The 20,561-nt window shown below is 54.2% G+C and overlaps 1 protein-coding gene across 13 annotated transcripts in view; it reads right to left on the bottom strand.

Annotated features, from left to right (window-relative positions):
• The window catches only part of ZFHX3 (zinc finger homeobox 3), a 512,524-nt gene that overhangs the window by 127,183 nt on the left and 364,780 nt on the right, over window positions 1-20,561 (bottom strand). Inside the window, exon 1 of one of the 13 annotated variants that reach the window (XM_090149535.1) lies at window positions 13,798-14,035. The exons of 11 other annotated variants lie outside the window; for them this stretch is intronic. The gene's annotated coding sequence lies outside the window, so the exon portion shown is untranslated. Of the gene's footprint in view, window positions 1-12,462; window positions 13,331-13,797; window positions 14,036-20,561 lie in introns of those variants that run through there. One more of the 13 variants, XM_090149540.1, reaches the window with a different exon arrangement.

Raw genomic sequence — 20,561 nt, 5'->3', positions numbered from 1 at the left:
GCAACCCATGACATCACCAGGAGCTTCCGCCTCCAGCTCTGTGACGGCTGAGGCTGCCTGGCACAATGCACGGGCACAGGCTGCTGCCAGCCCCAACTTGCCGTGCTGCTGCGTGCCAGCATACCCACCCTCACACCGACCGGGACGCAAAGAAATGAAACCCATGGAAATTCCAACAAGGGGGAGAAGAGCAGGATAATGTCAGAGTGTTCTGGAAGTACACACATGCACCATTCATTACAGATGCTGAGTAACAAAACTCCGATCTGTACTTTCCAGGGAAAACACCTCTGAGCTGGACTGCAGGATGAGCTCCACTGCTGCGGAGCCCTTCCCAAAAAGGCCTCCGCTAAGTTCCTGCTCCCCTTAGTCCTGACACAAAGCTCTTCCACGCAGGTCCTCTGAGCACCAAAGCTGGCAGATGTGTGGGACACAGCCGTGGCCATGCAGCCCAGGGTGGGCACAGTGAGCACCAGGATTGCTCAACTCCTCTTGTTAAGCTCACAACTCATGGGTGCTGTCTTAGCTATCACCCACTGCACACCTCTTCTGTCCTCTGCTCTCACCCAGCCAACCAAAGGCAGGCGGCCACCAGACCTGCCCAAGGACACAGCAAAGCCACCAGCACAGCACAAAACCAAGCACTGCCCTGCATTCCCTTAGCCATATCAGCAGGGTTTACCCCATTCTGGAGTGGACACCACCACTACCTGCACTCCCCTAGGAAGAGAGCATACTGCACAGAAAAGGCAAGGAAGAGAAGTAGGGAGAAGGCCTCCACGAGTGCTGCTATGAAAAGAAGCAGTGACTTGCCACAGTGGATGAGCTTTAAAAAACCACCCATGACAAGTGTGGTAAGAGAGCTTCATACACCAGGAATAACTGCCTCTCCTAGAGCTGTAATCATTGATGTTGCTATGAGAAACTGACTTCTCTCCCCCTGGATTAATCAAAACCATGTCATTCAGCATGGCATCAGGACAGGTCTACAATTCCACATCCCTTTGTCTTGCAGAATATGAAATGGAAAGGTAAAGTTAGGGCAGGGGAAAAACATCTTCTGGGTCTAGAATCCAACCAATGATAAACCACTGGGTGCAAGAAGAGGTGCTTCAATGCAGAAGGGCATTAGAGCAGAAAGCCAAGGCAAAATATACTACCAACCCCTCTTCATTTGGTAGTCATAGGGTGATGGTGCAAATAGTAATGCAATTAATGTAAATGGTTAGTAAAGGCTTTAGTCTCTACTAGAAGTCCCTTGAGCAGCAACCCACTGCTTTCAGCAGCCTTTCTGTAAGGCTCGGAGCGCCATGCACACTTAAGTACATTTTTCTCTTGTTGCTGGATCCAGTGCTGCACAACTTACTTCACTGCACCATGAATTCACTCTTCCACAATCCCACTGACTCAGTTCGGTGTGAAGGCGGCTTGGCCTCAAGGCAGGAAGGAGGAAGGGGCAGCCCCATGCTCCTCAGTGGGAGCTCTGAGACGCAGCTCAACCCCCCACCTCTGGCCCTGAGCACGGCAAGCAGCTCACCTGCTACGACTCAGCCGCAGCAGAAGCAAACACTGCACAGACCGCAAGAAGGGAGGGAACACAAGATTAAAAGGAGCAAAATCCTCAGGTCCAAGCTAGTACACAGACGCACCGTTCCCAGGAAGAGGAAATGCCTGCCTTCCCCTCCCCAAAAGCAAAATTCAAACTCCAAGCTGACGTCAAAGGCCATCAAATTCCACTCCATCCTTGTCATGCTCAGGTCACCAGAAAGTCTCTGGAGCCTCTTGTCTGGGGAGAGCCATTCATTCTGTTGCAGCCAACACTCCCCACTTCGACCTTAGAAAGCAAACATCACCTGTCCAAGACAGGAGGTTGGGTCGGTCTTCCTCATCCGCAAAGTTGCAACAGCCTGAGCCTGGTAGCAAAGTACTCACAGCACACTGCCAGCACATCACAGCCAACCATGGGGAGCAGCCCATAGGGCCAGGCCTGGGCTCCCTGCACCGGAGCAGGGCCAGTGGCACAGTGTAGCATGACGCAGCACGGCACGGAACACACAGCTCCAGGCATCACCTGCGCGGCAGGGACAGGCACAGCGCCTGCATCCAGGCAGTGCTGCTGCGGGGGGGGGGTGGGCAGGTCAGATGCCTGAATTGGGGAGAATAGAGACCTTTTGCTAAAGCTCCAGGAAGCAATGGGAAAAAACGCTAATTAACTCAGCAGCAAGTTGTTAGTATTTGCATATAAATGCCACTACAAATCATTATAAAGAAGCCAGGACAAGCTGGGTCCATTAGCATACACAAATCCAGCCCGGCCGGGGTGGGTGGGTGGGTGGGTCGAATGGAGGCCCGCTGCCAACTTCCAGGAGAGCAGCGGACAGCAGCCTCATCTCTGCCAGCACTCCCCTTACCAGCATCAACAGAAGCCACAGGGATAAGTTCTCTGCCCTTACTAAAAACAAAACAAAACAAAACACAACTACATGCACAAAGACACAGAGCAGAACAATAAAGGAATAGGATAAATTTTTAGGCCTCACTTAACAGCAACGCAACAGCTGGAAGAGAAGTCCAAAAGTGGTGATGTCCCTGCGGCAGCTGTGCTCCCCACTGAGCAGCTGTGCTCCATGCAGTATCAGAGCAGTGCTGCAGGGACGGCTGCTGCCCACAGTCCAGCTGTGCACTGGGCCCAGGCAGGCTGACACCAAGCTGCGAGGGAACCTGGTTGTTTGGTAGTCTGAGACCATGAGACACTGGGCACTGTGAAGTTCTTCCTCCAGGGGGGATGAAGAAGGTGGCACAAACTGTAGGGAATACATCCCACAACTGGCACACCAAAAGAAGGTGCCCCAAAGCCAAAAAAGTAACAGCCCAAGCAGGACAAGCCCCAGGAATGTTATTACAGCTTCACAAGTTCACTCCTCCAAACATCAGAGTAGTTTGCTTTATCACACTGCGTTTCATCAGAGCTGGCCTCCCTGCTCTCTGTGCCCAGTGGGCTGCTACACAGTGAAAAGGGATAGGCGTTACAAGGAATGGATTACTTTTCCTCCCACAAAAAGCCAAAATCTGCAGTTTCACTGTTATGGGGTTCTGCTGGTTTTTTCCCTCTCCAACTGGCATCTTAGGATTTAAAGGAAAACTCAAGCAATTACCAGTTTACATTGAGACTTAAGTAAAAAAAATCCACTGTCTAATTTTAAACAGGAAACTCTTCCTGGCACAATCCCAAGATCCCTTCCACAGTGACTTTTATGAAACACAAGTTTCTCATCCCCAGCTCCAAGCGCTGCTGGCTCCAGCAGAGCTCAGGCACAGCCCTGGCTGCAGGCTGTCCTGGGACTGCCCCCACCAGAAGCACGGAGCCCCTTCACAAATGGAAAGCATCCATTAAACCATGCCCAGGCAGGCGTTTTCAAAACAGTGTTTAGAAATTCATTACCTCTTATCTGCAGTCAATGAGCATGCCTGGCTTCTTAGAGAGGCTGCAGCATGACACATCTAAACAGGAGCCAAGTTTGAACAATCAAGTAAGATAGAAAGGACGGGCTTCTCCACCACAACAGATAATGCATACCTAAATGGTTTTAAAGAGTATTAAAGTTGAAATATTCTAAACTAGATTCCTTTTTCACCTAAGCACAAAGAAATCACAAAAGCTGCTAAGAGCATCTCCTAGTCTCATGTCCTTCACCACCTGATTTAGAAGCTATCCTTGTTCAGGCTCTTGAGTGTGTTTGCAGGTGTAATGAGTTTTATTTGTCCGGGCTGGGAAGTCAGTTGTTAAGCTCACATTTTCACTCTGGGGTATGAAGTTTTTCTTCACTAATGACTTCGTACAGAACAAACCACTAAGAAATCTTCAATCCGTAGTAACAATCAGAATCTGACGGCTTTATACAGGAATTGCTCTTTAACGACCAGGAAAATGGGCAGCTACACAAAGACATCCATTACTGTTGGAGGACAAAGCTGAAGTGATGCGAAACTGAGCTGAACGTTGTACAGATGTAGCTAAATCACTATAGCAACTGATGGAGGCAAATTAGTGTAACACCCTACACGGACAATCAAGTCTCAGCCCGGGGAGGACGCGACAAAGCACTGCACACAACAAGCAGGGCCACACGATGGGGATGCACCAGTTTATTCCCACTTGAAATATTTCAACAAACCCAGCAAAATTTTCTCGCTTGGTGAGTCTTGAGTCAGCAAGAGTAGCTCTTGGCTACTATGGGCAGCAGGAAGGCAGCAGGATCCGGCACAGGCAGCATCCAATGCAGTCGTGCAGTGCTAGGTCAGAACCCAGCACAGCCACACAGCACTACAGTCAGAACCCAAGGCAGCTGCGTGGCACCACTCCTGCGGGTGGACGGCTCCAGCGAGCTCCCTGCCAGCCTTTGGCATTCAGATGTGTGTGCAGACTGAGCCAGCGTCTTGCTGCACAGCCTCAACATGCTTGATTTACAAAGACAGTAAGAATAGTATGCCAGCACAGCTGACATCCAGGAGCAACATCCAGCCCCAACACAACCTGCCAGGGAGAAGAACATGACATGCGCACAGGCAGCCCTCAGCCTTCACCGGCAGCTGTGCATCTCCCCATCACCCCTCCAATACAGACAATGAAACTCCAGAGCATTACAGCATTAGTAGAAATGTGAAGGACTGCTTCTAAATACTATCTTAAATTGCTTAAATACTAACAAAATCAGTTTTGAAATCTGCATTTGTTTTGTAACTGCACAAAACGCTAAACAGAAAAGCAAAGGTTTTAAAACTGACCGGGACTATCAGGGTTCTAAACAAGACTAGGCATACAGAATCACAGAATAGCCTGGGTTGAAAAGGACCACAATGCTCATCCAGTTCCAACCCTCTGCTCTGTGCAGGTCGCCAACCACAGACCAGGCTGCCCAGAGCCACATCCAGCCTGGCCTTGAACGCCTCCAGGGATGGGGCATCCACAGCCTCCTTGGGCAACCTGTTCCAGTGCCTCACCACCCTCTGGCTGAAAAACTTCCTCTTAATATCCAACCTAAACCTGCCCTGTCTCAGTTTAAAACCATTCCCTTTTGTCCTATCACTATCCACCCTGAACAGCTGTTCAGCATCTCCAAGTCAGTCTGTCTGCACAGGAAGAGGACATGGAGATAGGCAGGGCAGGCATGGCTTGGACAACAGACAGAGGCTCCTTCGCAGGGATGCTGACCACAGCTACTGTAGAGAGCAAATGGTTTTGTTTGTTTATTTATTGTTGGGACAAAACTAGAAGTGACCCAGGCTAAGCAGCTGCTCAGCCGTGCCTGCCTCTGGCAGGGGGAGGCAGCAGCAGGCATCAGGTGGGCACCAAACCTGCAGCAGAAAGCAGCACACGGCAGCGCACTGCACAGGTGCAGGAACAGCCCAGCTCAGCCTGCTGCTGCACGCAGCTCCAGAAGGAAACCTGAAGGAGAAACTCGTGATCAGAGGCAGGAAACCCCACACAGCTGAGTGTGGAAGAACTGCCACTGCAGATTTCAGCAGTTTCAGTCTGCAGCCACAAACCAAGATGCCTTTTTTTTCCCCCCCTCCTTTGGTAAAGTTTTTCTAACCCAGGTCCCTTCCCTAAACTACTTCCCCATGCCTCTGCGTCAAAGACCTGTGCCAGCAAAAAGAAAAAGAAAGCATCCAAAGCAAGGCTGCTCTGAGCAGCACCTGGCTTCAAGCGCATGCAACCACAGCCTTTGAAACACCACCTGCTTCTGACTGCTCTCAGTCCTGTGCACAACAAGGCATCACTAAGCTCTGCACAAGATCCACTTGCTGAGTCTCTGTGTACAGCAGTAAATGACAAATGCACACACGCAAATGCCACTTGGGTTTCTCACTATGGCATAAACCTGCATGTGGACGTTCTTATTTTGGTTTGGAATCAACCAGTTTTGGTGCAGCCTGTAACTGCTTCCAATTCAATTAAGCCAAACTAAAATAAACCATTCCTGAACTGAAAATAATGTCCACAGGGCATTCTAATGCGTAAGTAAATCCTTTGAAAAAATAATAATAAATCAATGCAAACTTCTCTAAGTAGGAAGGTTTGCTGGTAAGAAGAGCATATTTGTAACGAAAATCTTTGAAACAGTCAGAATTAGAAACCCAGCGTGGCTTTTACAAGACACTTCTCAGAGCTGAACTGTATTGTTTACTTAAGACAGTTAAAAGGATATCATCAGCATGAAATGAAGTCAACTTCAAAGTCACAGAGTTTCAAGTCCTAAACATGCCACAGCAATCTCATCTTAAGAAAACACATGCTCTATTTTTGTTAAAAGCATTTCTCTTCCTCTGCTGTGCAAGAGGCTCATACGAGGAAGACGGAACCTTAAAACAAAACAAAAAACCTTTTACAATCAACACAATGAAAACGTCGAAAGTACAAAATCTGTCCCTTCCATTGCAGGATCCAAAGCAGCCACTTCCACCAAGAGGCCCCATTTGACTATTCTCTGCTCCCCCTGTGAAGGACCCATCCCACCACGCTCCCAGTCCTTTGCTGGCCAGGAGACACAAGCAGCCCCCAGAGCCACTGTGAGCTGCCTGGCACCCCGTGTTCCACCCATCCGTGCCTCTGCCCACTGCTGCCATGCCCTCCACCTCCTGGGCCCGCTGCTGAGGAGCTTCCCCAGGGCTACGCAGCCACAAACCCATCCAGAGCCTACTGCTTGCTCTGGGGCCCCAAATCCAATGCTGGCAGCCCTCTGCAGAAGCCAGGAAAACCAGAGCCCAAAGCCAAAGGCAGAGAACAAATCCCGCAGCGGAGTGTTACTCCCAAGCACCTCAGCCAGTTCCTTCTCATCTGGGTGGTACGTCCCACATGGCCAGGTCCGCACAACCTGCCCACTGTGCTCTGCAGAACAGCTCCCTCTGCACAGCACAAGACAGCCCTGCTCATGCCCTCTGTCTTCTGCAAAGCACTGTGTGCTTGGGTGTTCCTTCCCCAGCCTCAGCCACTCAGCACTGTGCGACCACACCGTCCCGTCCCGTCCCCCCCCGGCACACCAGAAGAGGCCTGAATGATGAACACAGCAGACAGCCTATCAGTGCTGAAGGCCAGCAACAGAGAAACCACAGAATCCACAAACTCCACAGGACAGCCATGGCTTCTCGCAGAACCTCATCAAACACATCTCACTGGTCACCACGTCCCACCCTGCAGCACAATGGGGCTGTGACAGAAATGGCCAAAGGAACAGCAGTGACCTCACACCTGCGAAAAGCAGCCAGACCGCACTCTGTGGGGTAGGAGATCCCAGCTGCAGGCAGCATACACTGCTGAGATGCAAAGTAACGCTACGCAGAGATGCACTGGGGAGCAAGCAGCTGCTCAGGGCTCTCCCAGTGGCACTGCCAACAGCACCAGGACCCCACAGGAGCTTTGGGCACAGCCAAGAGCTCTGGAGGAACACCGAGTCCTGATCCCGTGAGGCTGAGCCTTCCTCTGCAGTGTGCTGGTAGCACTTCCCTAGGCACCTTCAGAATTTGGCTCTGTTGCTTAAACATCTGCAGTTTCAGGTGGAAGCACAGCAGGCCTGCCATGAAGGGCGCTTTTCATGCAGGGCTGTGCTGGAAGCAGACCCATCTGGTGAAATTCCAGGATCCCGTGCAAACCTCCAGAAAGAGGATGCAGGGAGGAGGCTGGTCAGAACACGGCAGCCAAGGAGAAAGCTCTTCAGACAGTCACCGCTGTTGGCCAAGCAACCACGCTGGGAACGGGCAACAGGGTGTGAGGCACTGCGATCCTCTCTGGGGCCAGGCCCGCACCACTGGCACACAGCATGCACTCAAGCAGGGGTACAGCACCTGGTAGCGGAACAGGGACTGCTATGGCTCCCAATGAGCCCATCCTGAGAAGCAGGAAGGGGCACAGCGGTGCACCTGCTGTGTCTGCATGCGGCTCTGTTCAGGCTCGGACTTCCAGAGCAAGAAGCCAACATGGGCAGGCGCTGTCACCAGCACAGCGCATAGCCCTCCTCCTCCAAAGTGCCAGAGGAAATCCCCCAGCACATGCACAGCACTGGGAAAACAAGCGAGTCTGCAGCACGAGTTGATTCTCCTGTGCTAGGAGGAGGAAGCCCTCCTTCTCCGCGGTCTGCTGTGGAGCCACGGTTGGAGCAGTGCAGCTCCAGGCAGGAGGATATTTACATACCCACCTGGAAGCAGTGGGAGCAACGCATAACAGCTTGTGAACTGTCTGGAGGAAAAGAAAAAAAAAATAGGAGAAAGGAACAAAGAACAAAATGTAAGAATGCAGTGATGCTCGGGGAATTTAAGACGCGCTATGATTTTTCATAATAAACCCCCACTTAAGTCTCTGCATGTGAACTGAGAATTATCCCACTGCACTCTCCAACTGAGGCAAACATTTGGTGCCGTGCCCAAAGTCAGCGTCAGCCCTAACACGGATCCCTTGACTTCCAAACAAGCTCACAGTGTTAAGCTGCTTCCAACTGTCAGTATGGAGATGAAAAACAGCATAAAGAAAGGAACTCGGGGAGGAAGTATGCAAAACGGAGAGAAACAGAATTAATGGGAAAAAAGCAAAAGAGGATAAATTTCTGTCCAGACATCTGCAGGAGCTCTCGAGGAGTGAACTCCACAATGCTGCAGGCCTGTATGCCCAGGGGAAGGCTGGGATTCCCTTTCCTTGGTGCCAATGGTGCAGGAGCTGACTGTGACACCCCGCGGGAGCTGCAGATCTGTGGGGCTCCTTTCTTTGAGCACAGCAGGGCCTGAGCACAGCCGAGTGCCCCCAGGGAGTGCGGGTCCCTGGCCCTGCCCCAGCACTGCCCAACAGCACAGGCACCGCAGCTCCCAGGGGCACGGCCGCTGCTCCTGCTGCCGCCTGCTCCTAATGGCTTTATGTAAATTGCACCCAGCTCCTGCAATTTGCTGCGCGCATTGCGCTGGGGGGGCTGGGGAGTGCTTGGCGTTCGGCATCAACAAAGCAGAAGGTTAATTTGAAACTCGCAGCCTCGCTGCCGCACGCTGGGCTCTCCCTCGCCCTCCCTCCCGCTCTCCTTTCTGTGCAAAGCCTGACATCTACAGTTCTGTCTGGCACAGTCAGGGGCTGCTCTGCACAGCGCACGCGGGGACGCGGGCACGGCGGTACAGGCGCACGGTGACCCTGGAGCCCAGGCCCTGCTGCTGGGGGCGCTGAGGATGGCAGCTGCCACACACTGGCCCAGCACACCTTGCACAGCCACTACTGCCATCACACGCTGTCAGACGGAGAACGCCCAAAGAGAACACCCACATCACACCACACAGCAGCAGCGCTCAGGAACTTAGTGCACCCAGGGCAGCCTAGCTGTGCTGCTCTGTTCACACCCCAGAGGCTGCGCATAGCACTCTGCAACACAAGGTACAGATGAGATGAGCTGTTACAAGTGTGCAGTCTGAACCACCCACAGAAATGGTTCTATAACACCAAGGAGCCGGGCTGCCAGCATTGCCCTCTCACTGCTCTGAGCTGAGCCCAGCCAGGCCAACAGCATCCCAGCAAACCAGCAACAAGATGCACGTGGCACAGCTCTCATTCCAACAATGTGCACCTGACCTAAAACCTAAGCTCGCACCCCAAACAACACACATCTGACCTCAGCTCTCTTCCTAGCATTAATGTGACCACAACACTCATCCCGATGAGACGCACCTGGTCCAAGCTCTCTCCTCCAATAGGTACACCTGGCTGCACTTGCACTCCCACTCCTCTCCTGCTGTGCCAGGAAAGCCAGACCCAGACCAGGAGCCATCTCCAGCCAGTTGGGACCCAGCTTGTCATCATGAGCATTGTGAGATGCACGCTCCAAATTCTCCACCAACCACAATGGTTTGCAGGAGGCTGTTGGTGGTGCCATGGGGAGAGGAAGGTTAAGGCTGCTGTCATCCAGCCAGGCCAGCTGCCATCTTGGAGCCAGCCAAGCGGGGCTGCAGGGCCCAAGGTGCTGCAGGCCACACAGGTCAGCTTCTCTGCTATCGGAGCAAGACCCGACCTCTTACTGCAGGATGCTGCCTCCATTGGTGCTCTTTCATCAACTGCATCAGAGGACCCAGCACAGCTCAGCATAGATGGATTTATGACCTAAAGCCAGGAGACCATGGGGCTCATCTTCCCACTCCCCAGAAGCATGAGCTGTGCAATGCAGAGCACAACAAAATGTTTTTTTCCCCAGAAAACAAACATTACAGCTGCTCCACTTTGGCTTTTATTATCAAGAGGCATGTTTGATAGTTGTGACATAATGAAACTGTAATCGGCAGCTGACCACCCTCCTTCCTCACCGCAGCAAAGCCGAGGACGAAGCAAGGCTGTCTGCAGCCACCTGGACAGAACCAACGTTTTTAGCAATACTGACACTCTGCCCCTGAGAACATGCAGAGCTCACACCTGGTGCAGCCGTGGCCACTGCCGGCCCCGCTGTCAGCAGCGGTTGCTGTGGCGATGGATGGCTGCCGCCTGCCTGGCCCAGCAATGTGCCCAGTGCTGCTTGCAGCCAGGCCCGTGCAGCACGAGGTGCCTGTGGCCAGTGGGAGCACACCCAGCAAGGAGCCTGCTGCCAGGGAAGCCCTCGTCTACTTTTTGTTTTATAAAAAAAAAACGCAACAACTGCCTGGGATGTATCTGCTTCTCCAATCCCTGCCTACATAAGAGCCCACCTCAGGAGCAGCCCGACGTGTTGAATCGTGGAGCAGACAAAGCAGGAGGCGGGCCGGGCAGCTGCTCCTGCCCTCACCTCACCCCCAGCATGAGGCGGTTATATTTAGGTACACCACAGCCTGCGGCGCGCAGCCCCCTCGGGCACAGGGCAGGACGCGCATTTTCCAGACGACAGACCGCAGCTCCGCCAGCGCCGCTCGGAGCTCTGCACCCAGGCCTGCACACAGCTGTCCCGCTTCCCGCTCACCGCTCTGACAGCGTGGCCGCCAAGCGCAGGCCTGGGCTGAGCTCAGGGCAGGGCCACGGGGCACCGAGCCGCAGGGAACAAAGCGCAGTGCAAGGAGCAGCCCGTGGCCCAGCCACACACAGCCCTGCGGCACGGCCACAGCGCGGGCACGTGGGAGCCCGCAAGGTGCTGCCCCTGCCCAGCCCTTCCCAAGCGTGCTTGTAGCTCCTGTGCAGAAATCCTGTGGCTCCGAGCAGCGCTCCTGGACCGGCGCTGGCGAAAGGGCCGAGCGGATCTCCTGCAGCACTGAGCCCGGCACCGGCAGAGTGCGAGTTGCAGCACGGCCGTGCCAGAGGAAAGTCTGTGCAGAATGCTGCTGCTCGATTCTCAGCTCCTCCGTGCAACAACGGTATTATTACGGTCACTGCTGTCATTTTGGAAACCACAATAAAGTGCAAGCAGGCCGACCTGCATGGCCGTGCGCCCATCAGTTCGGTCACCGGTCCTTGCGAGGCCACCCACGGCTCCGTAGCACGGCCGGCCCCGTTCCACAGCTGCAGGCCGGTGCTGCCGGTGGGTGCCACGATGTCCCGGTGCCGCTGCTTGGAGAGAGGGGAACCGCGGCACAGCAGCATCCCGAGCGCGCTGCCTTCCCTATGCCTTTTGTTTGCTTTTGTCAGCCGAAGGCCGCCCGCCGAGTGGGACAGGGTTGGGGCAGTCCGGGGCCGGCGGCACGCTGCCCTTGCCCCGCAGGAGCCGGCCCGGCCCTGCCCACTGCGCTCCCCGCCGAGGCGGCCCCGCACCGCTCTGCACCCCGCGGACGGCGGCGGAAGCGGCAGCGCAGGTGTCGGCCCCGAGCGGCTCCCCGGGACGCGGCCGCTCCCCGTGCGGAGCGTTTGCGGCGCTCCTCGTGCGGCCGTGCGGGCTGCGCCGCGCCGTAATGCCCCGCGACTGTAAATCTATAACCGCTGCAATGATTTAGTGATTAAAAACATGATAACATATTGTGTAACTGCAAACCACAGAATCCCTGCCAACTCTCCTCCGAGATACAGGAACAAAAATACTGAAAATGCGTTGCTCGCAGCGGTCTTCCCAAACTCAACTGGAAGATTTTAATAATAATAATAACAATGAAAAAAGAAACCCCGACACCCTGACAGCAGAACGGAGCTGTGCACCACGCAAGGCTGGAAAATAAAATTAAAGGCAGAGTTTTAAATAGGGGTTCTGGCTGTAACAAATTGCGATCTCGACGAGCCTCTCTTTTTTCTCTTTTTAAGTTTGTCGTAACTGGAATAACTGGTCCTGTGTGATGTCTTGCATATTCAAAGTGCTTTGTAATAGGATACGGAGACCGAACCTTATTTGCCTAAACTCAATGGGTTTATTTTTTCCCCTCTTTCCCCCCCAACCCCCCCCATTTTTTTTTCTTTTATTTTTCCCTTCCCCCCCTCTCCCCAAAAAGGTGGGGGGGGGTGGAGAGGGGGGAAGGAGGGGGAGGCAAAGCGAGAGCCGTAAGCGGGGAAGAAAATACCTGGGAGTGGGGCTGCGGCGGAGCACGGCGAGGAGAGCCCAGAACTGTCCATGGATCGCTAAAGGCGGCGGTGGGAGCTCTGCCCTTTGCGCGGCCGCCGTGACCCTGCTCTGTCCTGCGTTTCCCGGCGCAGATCCCCGCAGCTCCGCGCGGAGCCGAACTCGCCGTGACCCCGTGGAGCTGCGGGCCGCTCCGCTCCGTTCCGCTCCGCGCGGGGCCGCGGGAGTGCGGCGCTACGGCGCCCGGAGCGCCCCGAGCAGCGCGGGTCGGGCACGGCCCCGGGGCGCAGGGCACGGCAGGGCAGCGTGTGCGGGGGGGAGTAGAACAATTGCAAAAAAATTAAAACAAAAAACAACAGAACAACCCCAAGTGATAAATAATTCACGCTTCCCAAAGCCGTGTGTGCGTGCACACGCACGGCGGCCACGACCCGTGGACGGGCGGCGCTCCGGGCTCGGGGACGGCGCCGGGGCTGCGCGGGGCGGCGGTGCGGAGCGGTCCCGGCGAAGGAGCGTTCGCAAATATTTAGATAAGCGCCGTACCGTTCGGCATTAAGTAATTAAGAAATGAAACTGAGCGCGGGGCGATCGGCCTACGGCGGCCGCTGCCCTCACCTCTCCCATCCCCCTCGGCCGCATTCTTTCCCGAACGGAGCGTGCCCGCGGAAAATAAAAATCGCCGCCGCTCTCCTTCGCAGTTCCGTCCCGGCGCACATCCCGGGGCCGGAGCTCGGCGGGCGGCGCGGCCCCGGCACCCGGCTCGGCCCGGAACGATTTTAAGTACTTCTTCGCCCCTTTGTTTTCAGAGCGGGGGCTGCGCGGAGCTGAGCGCTGTTCCTGCGGGCGGCCCCGCGCCGGGGCGGGCTGAGAGCTGCGGGCGGCGGCGCGGCCCCATTGCTGCGGAGCGCGCTCCCCGCGGGCCGCCCGCGCTGCGCGGCCGCGGGCCGGGCCCTCCGCCCGCCGCCCATCGATTATGCAGATGGCGCGGGTCGATGCCCGCCGCCGGCCCTCCGTTCCGCGCCGCTCCGCGCCCCCCGCCCGCCCCGCCGGCGGCGCACAAAGCCGGGCAGCGCCGCTCCGCGCCCCGCGGTAAGGCGGGCGGGGCGGGGGCTCCGCGGGCGCGCAGCGGCCCCCGCGGCGCCGGCACCTGCGCGTCCCCGGCGGCGGCGGCGCGGGGCTCCGGGCCGGAGAGCGGCACAAAGTTTGCCGGGGGATCCGGGGCGGTGGGTGGGAGCGCGAGGGAGGGGGGGCCGGACCAGCCCCATGCAAAGCAGCCCGGGCGCCCCGAGCAGGAGGAGCCCGAGCGGGGGGACAGGGCAGAAAAGTTGCCACTTACGCGGTCGCTGCTCCGGCGGCGGCGGCGCTTTTAATCCCGGGCGGCGGCGCGGGGGCTACAGATCCCATGCAGGCTGCGGCGGCTGCGGCAGGAGCGCGCTCCGCGGAGGGGGCCGGGGCAGCAGCAGCGGGAGCCGGGGGCAGCGGCCGGAGCCGAGCGGGAGCCGCCGCCGCCGCCGCCGCTGCCCAGCAGCAGCATCGTCGTCGGGGAGTTTGCAGCCCCCCGGAGAGAGGGGGCCGCGGGCGGCGGCAGCAGCAGCGGCGGCGGCGGTCGGGTCGGGGCGGAGCGGCGCGGAGCGGAGCGGGCGGCGGGGCTGGCGGTCGCCGGAGCAGGAAGCGCCCGGACTCAGATCTGATGATTGGGAAGAAAAAAAACTCTTTGGATCTTTATTCTGCTAATTAGTTTCCTGCAAAAAATGGCTGATTAGTGCAGTGCGCATGTGCCTCATTACCCAGGCACGACGGGAAGGGCTAATTAGCCACCTTCTGGATCAATAAGATTCAGCCCAGGCGGCGGGGGAGGGAGCGAGCGAGCAGGAGCGGGCGGGGGGAGCGCGGCGGCGGCGCCGCACCGAAACTTGGGGCAGCGGCCGGCCCCCAGCCCGCGGCGGGGGGGCCCCGCGCCGCGCCGCGCCGCGCCGGGAGGGGGCTGGCGGCCGCCGGGAGGCTCCGCTCCGCGCCCCGCGGCCACCTGCCCCCGGCCCCGGGCGGGGCCGCGCCGCCCCGCGCAGGGCAGGGCGAGGACGACCCCCGCCGCCGAAGTTCCCCGGGAGGAGCCGGGAAAGTTGCGGGCGGCGGAGAGAGCACCTCGGGGCGGGCGCCCCGCGCGGCGCGGAGCGGAGCGGCCCCGCGGCATCGCATCCCCGCGGCGCTGGGCGCTGCCCGGCCCGGCCCGTGCAAACTTTGCGGCCGCCTCCGCGCGGGACAGCTGATGGATGCGGGCGCGCCGAGAGCCGGGCTACAGGTTTCACCAGCCAGCGCTGGCAACAGCTTTGTCATTTTCTAAAAATAAGAAGCTAAAAGTTATTGTAGAAGAAGGGGCTTTTTTTGTCCCCTGCACAATATGCCTTTTGTGAGTTTAATGCCATTCTGGGGCTCTCTATAGCCCCGGACAATGGGGAACTCCAGGAGGCGGCTGTGCCTCTGCCTTTTTTCTTTCTTGCTTTCTCTTTTTCCCCCCCCACCCCCTCCTCATTTTTCCTTTTTTTTTTTTTTCTCCTTTTTTTTTTTTTTTTTTTAAGGCATGGATGCAACATTCCTGCAGTTCCAGCAGAACCTCTGGTTTGATTAAATAAATACTTCTCTGGTGTTACGGTAACATTTTTCATGTTGTGTTTGCGTCCATTTGTGATTATTATTTAATTTTTCTATTTCAAATAGCTTTTCCTTCCTAACCCAACCTTGGCAAAAAATATAGGTGGATGCTGGGAAGGGGGGAATCTCAATTTCAGGAGGTGAACCAGCAAAGAACCTCTGCCCAGGATTCAGGAATATGTTTTCTTCATCCTCCTCTAGGAGACTGTTTTTTTGTTTTTGTGTTTTTTTTTTTGTTTTTTTTTTTTACTGGCAGAAATACAGCTGAATTAAATCATCTCTTGAAAATCTAAAGAAGCTTTTCAAATGCTTTTTTCTTTTCTTTCTTTTTTTTTTTTTTTCCCTCTCTTAAATAGTAACCCAAATAATTAACTTCCCGGTGTGTTTCATAGCACTGAACAAGGAATGCAGTTGCGGTCAGTTTTTCCATTTGAGAGAACCTTAATGTAGATGTATTTTATAGTTAAGGTAATAAGCTGCATGTTTGTTGGTATTTCACTGAAATGTATCAAGCTTTCTGTATTTCTTAGCATGGCGGTTGTCGCTGGGATTTTGACACATCCCTTTGGTGGGATTGGGGGGGGGGGTAACAGTGCAGGAACGGTTCCTAGAAATTGCGGGAGGCTGTGCTGGGTTCTACTGGAAGAGTCTCATGTTTTGGAGATATTCCCAGTGCTAGGATTTAGGTTCAGTGTGTACCATAGTTGTCTGAATATTAGAAATGCAGCACTGAGTGTGTATGGTTGAATTGTGCATGCTGCGGGTTCTTTGCTTTGTGAAATGGATGGACCCAGCACAGTGCTGGCTCCAATCTGGCAGCCGCTGCTCCAGATGCGTTTGCCTGGCTCTGTGGGGCAGAAACTTCTCCTTTAAAAAAAAAAAAAAAAAAAAAAAAATCAACACAAAAATACCCAAAGCTAGAAGCCCTCCAGCAGGCGGAATTGTTCGGGGCTGCTCGATGCGCTGCATTTGGAGGTGCATGTAATGTCTAACTGTTGTTCTGAGTGTGAGATGAACGTGTTCTGGCAATGCCATCCCAGCGTTCGGTGCGACGTGCGGGGAGGCTGCAGGGCAGTGGGGAATGGGCGCTGCCTGAGTGCGGTTCTGTGGAGTAAAGAAAAAGTAAACAAGTGGGGAAGGTGGCATGGGGACCTATAAGTGATGCTGTGGGAACAGACACCTGAGCCCAAGCACACGGATGCAGTCTGGTAGTCTTGTGCGTTTTCTTTGCATTTGTGTTGCGCGTTCCAGTTCTGCGTTGCTGTCCTTTAATTTCCCATGACAACATATGGATTCCATAAAGGCAAACATGCCGAAGTGCATCTGTCTGGGTCGCTAACACAAACCAAACCTCCCTCCCCTCGCAGCACTGCTCCGGCCGTGCGCCATGCCCTCCCATGACAGCCGTTCCTGCATTCCTGTCCTTTTATGCTCCCACGGCGATCCCGAGCGCCCCAAAGGGAGGAGGGCAGCGGTCGCGGGGTCAGTGCCGGGAGCGGAAGGGTTAAGCGGGAGCGGGGGCAGCCCATGGCTTCGGCCCCCAGGAGCAGCCTGGCTGGGGTCAAGGCCGAGGGCACTGCTGTCCCCTGGTGCGGGCAGAGCCAGCAGCGGCTGGGAGGGGAGCGCAGGCTGAGCGGGGCAAAGCTTTGCCCTGGTTCTGAGCACAGAGAAAGGCAGAGATCCCATTTTCCCATTTCTGCCGGGGCGGCAGAAGAGGCAGCAAGGTGTGTGCGTGTCCAGGTGTGCAAAGAAGGGTGCAAGCAAGGAATACCTGGAGAGGCAAGCAGCCCCATGCAGCACCAAAACACATCACAGAATCAAGGAGCAATTTGTACAGTAATGGTTGGGTACAGCCTTCAAACACACATGTGCGCACGTTTCTCCTCTAGCAAATTTACTTCCATTAGGACTTCTTTGTGCTGGGTGAAAAGACAGCCCAGTTCCAAAAATACAGGGAGAACCCACCCTGTGCTAACTGGAAACCCTGACAGCCCTGCCTGCTGTGGACGCCCCTTGGTTCTGTGTGGCTCTATGGATCCACAGATTGGATTTCTGGTTCAAATATCTCTCACTGAGCTCAGTAAAGAGAACTTCTCAGCATCAGAGCTGTAGGAAAAATAAGATTTTTCCCATAAGAAACTTTTTATAGGTGCCTGAATTATGACATGAACCCCCTCTTCTGTCTTGCAGCACGCCTGATGTATTTGCACATAGAATCATATTGCTTATTTATATGTTATTTTGAATGAATAGAACTAAATACCTGTGCCATAAAGGAAAAATTGTTTGTTAAAATATGTGAGGATTAAGAGGAACAATGTCAATGCAGAATATTTGGCTTCTGTGGCAGTGCACGTGGCTTTCTGGACATTACTTTTCACAAAGGTGCCTGATTTTTTTTTTTTTTGAGATGCACCTTTGGGGTGAGCCGCTCCCCCGGCCCCACAAGGAGGTGTGCAGCTCACCTGCAGAAATGCCACACAGCTCAGCTCTAGGTGCATCCTGAGGCACGAGTGGGCAGACCTGTACTGGTGGCAGTGATTTCTGGAGAGCCTCGGCTGTGCCACAATGTTCCTGGGGCAGCGTGTGGGGCTGGGATGGAGCCCGTGGGGCACGGGAGGCTGCAGGCTGCCCTGCATGGTGCTGGGGAGAGCACGTGGCAGTAGGGAGGAGAAGGTTCCAGGCTGGCTTTTAAAATTCAGGCTTTAAAAATTATTGTGGGGAAGAAAATCTCCATAATATCATCCACTTACAAAGCCTTGTGCTTCTTGGAAATACGTCTGAAGCATTAGAACAAAGCGCAGAGGGCTAGAGTCCTTGAAGGAGCTCCAAATGATAAAGTCTGCCATTCATTTTAAACACAGCGTGCATTGTGAAAACACAGGTCAATTTGAAGGCATTTGTCAGATTTCCAGTTCCCTCTCCTCCTTTGCAATGGAAATTTGCAATCAAATCCCTGTACTGGAGTTGGGATGTCTGCTCCATCGGTTATTACCTTAATGCTCAAAGCACTGCCCAGGTATGCTGCCTTTTTATTCAGGAAGTTTGTTTGCGTGAAGTTGCACACCAGAAGGGGGGAAGGCTGACATGAATTGGGCTGGAGCAGATGCATTTATTTAGGAGTGGGGGAAAGTGCAGCTGATGAGAAGCGACTGATTGCAAAGGGCTGTGTGAGCCGCAGAAGTGATCTGATACCATTTAAAGACGCCCAGCAAGAGGCATGGATGGGGATATTCCAGCAGCAGCACGTTCATTGTTAGGATGCAGAAATGCATCAGGGCTTAGAACAGGGCTGGAGAGACGCACTGCTGAGCAATCCTGGCAGAGACGTGTGTTCCTTCTGGCAGCATGTCTGTATTGTTGTGGGCAGGGGAGAGAGATGGGGGGAACGCACGTATTTAGAACAAATACGTGCGGGAAGATCTGCAAGAGATTTGGACTGGGGGGGAATATTCAGAGCAATTCAGAGCACCATTTCCTCTCTTCTTTTGTCTTCAATAGACTTATAGTTTCGTGCTCAAATACTGAAATAAACCCGTCCGTCCACTTTGTAACCAGGGGACTCGGTGCAGCCCTGGGGGCGGTGGGACGCAGTGGGCGCTTCACACCTCCGCTGTGGCTGCGGTCAGGCTCAGCAACAGCCCCTGAGTCACCGAGCACATCTTCAACGGGAACGTGCTTTTTTTGTGGGCCCTAACACAAGATGAGCAGACGTGTCTGCGATAGAAATAAACACTTGGCATACATCTGTATGTTTCCTTGCTTTTTTTGAAAGAAACGAAGAAAAAAGTCTTGACATTTAATTAGGACACACTAACCTGATAAATATTGAACGTCATTTCTTTGTGAGCTGCTCTGTATGCTCAGTGTACTCTGTGGATGTATTCCACAACTGCACTTGTTTAATGCCTATATCACCTCATGCCTATTGTATTTATGTTGTCATCAATGTCAGATTTTAATTAAACAATTAAATCACTGTCACAGTAATTTCCCTAGAAAACTATTTTAAATGAAAAATCCCACAATAAATGTTTGGGAACCATCTTAAAAGGAAAGAGAGGGAAATAAGTTACAAAATAAAATTACAATTTGCACTAAGCTAGAAAGAAAAAAAAAGGGTTTTCAGCACCGAGAAGAATCCTGTTTTACAGGGCCATGTCCACAGAACCCAGAGCGTGTCAATGCGGCCACCGAACCAACGCGCTGCCTGTGGTGCTGGGGGTGCTCCCTGCAGGGCTGGGCACCACGCGCCTCAGGGAACATCCCCACTGCCTCTCCCCTTCAAATTATTGTAGATTTAAAATGGAGATTTGCAGAAAGGCCTGCATCAAATTGTTCGATACGTTAAGCACCAATACCAGCTGCACTTACTGTATAGTAACTGTGTACTCAGAGCCTATGCTGTAAGCTGTGGGAAATCTGATCCGATATAGCATCTTTGCTGCACTTAATCAAATAGTTCATCTTTGCCTCTTATACATGCATGTTTTTGCTCCTCTAAAACCTGAGCTTATACAAAAGGTGAAAACGAGAAAGGAGTGTGTACTTCGTATAAAATAAATCACAAATACGAGATGCAAAATTCATCAGACAAGGTATCTGAAATAATCATGCTCTCAAACGTACATTCAGAATATTACCTGTATTTAACATAAGCACATCTGACATTTGCAGCACAGCCTCAGACATGAGGCGTACTTATTGAAATTCGGATGCCGGCATGTGATTTCAGGCAGCAATGTACCCTGCAGCTAACCCTGACCCTCCCCTATTAGCCCATGTGGCTGCTTTGATTTGTGCCCTCTGAGGGCTGGAGCTGGGAACCAAGCACCAGGGAGCGGCGGCGGTGGAGGCTGCGAGGGCCCGAGCCTGGCCTTACAGAGCAGCAAGGAGGGACGGGGCTGCCTCCCTGCCCCCAAAGCCGGACAGGAATCCCAGGCAGCATTTCTTTTATGTCTGTACTGCATTTTTATTGGAATGCAGCTTTGCAGATCGGTTCAGCCTGGGATGCGTGTGGTTTCTATCAGCCCTGAAGTGTTTTACAGCTGGAGATGATTTGGGGGGCACATCGAGCCTGTCCGTCTGCAGCCAGGTCTGACATTTGTCGGCTGCTGTCTCTCTAATTCTCTTCTATGTTGCCTCCATCAAGAGGTGAGATTAACTGTATTGCTCCGGGGGGGCAGGGGGATGGACGGGCGCGATGACACCAGGCCCATCCCTCCCTCCTCCTCATTTTAGCTTGCTTCTTGCAAGAGCAATCCACTAGCAGAGCCTCCTCCTTCTTGCAGCCAGAACGCATCAGGAGCTGCAGAGGTACCTGGTGAGAGTCCAGACAGAACAAAGGGGCAGCTGCAGAGCACTGCCTGCAGGAGTCCCCACCACAGCCCTTGTGCTCCCCTTACGAGGCTGGGGTGCACAACTGGCCCCGTATGCAGCCAGCGAGGGCTG

The sequence above is a fragment of the Phasianus colchicus genome, chromosome 13, assembly GCF_987193195.1.
Source record: "Phasianus colchicus chromosome 13, bPhaCol1.hap1.1, whole genome shotgun sequence".
NCBI lineage: Eukaryota > Metazoa > Chordata > Aves > Galliformes > Phasianidae > Phasianus > Phasianus colchicus.
This window is presented reverse-complemented; position numbering and strand designations above follow the sequence as displayed.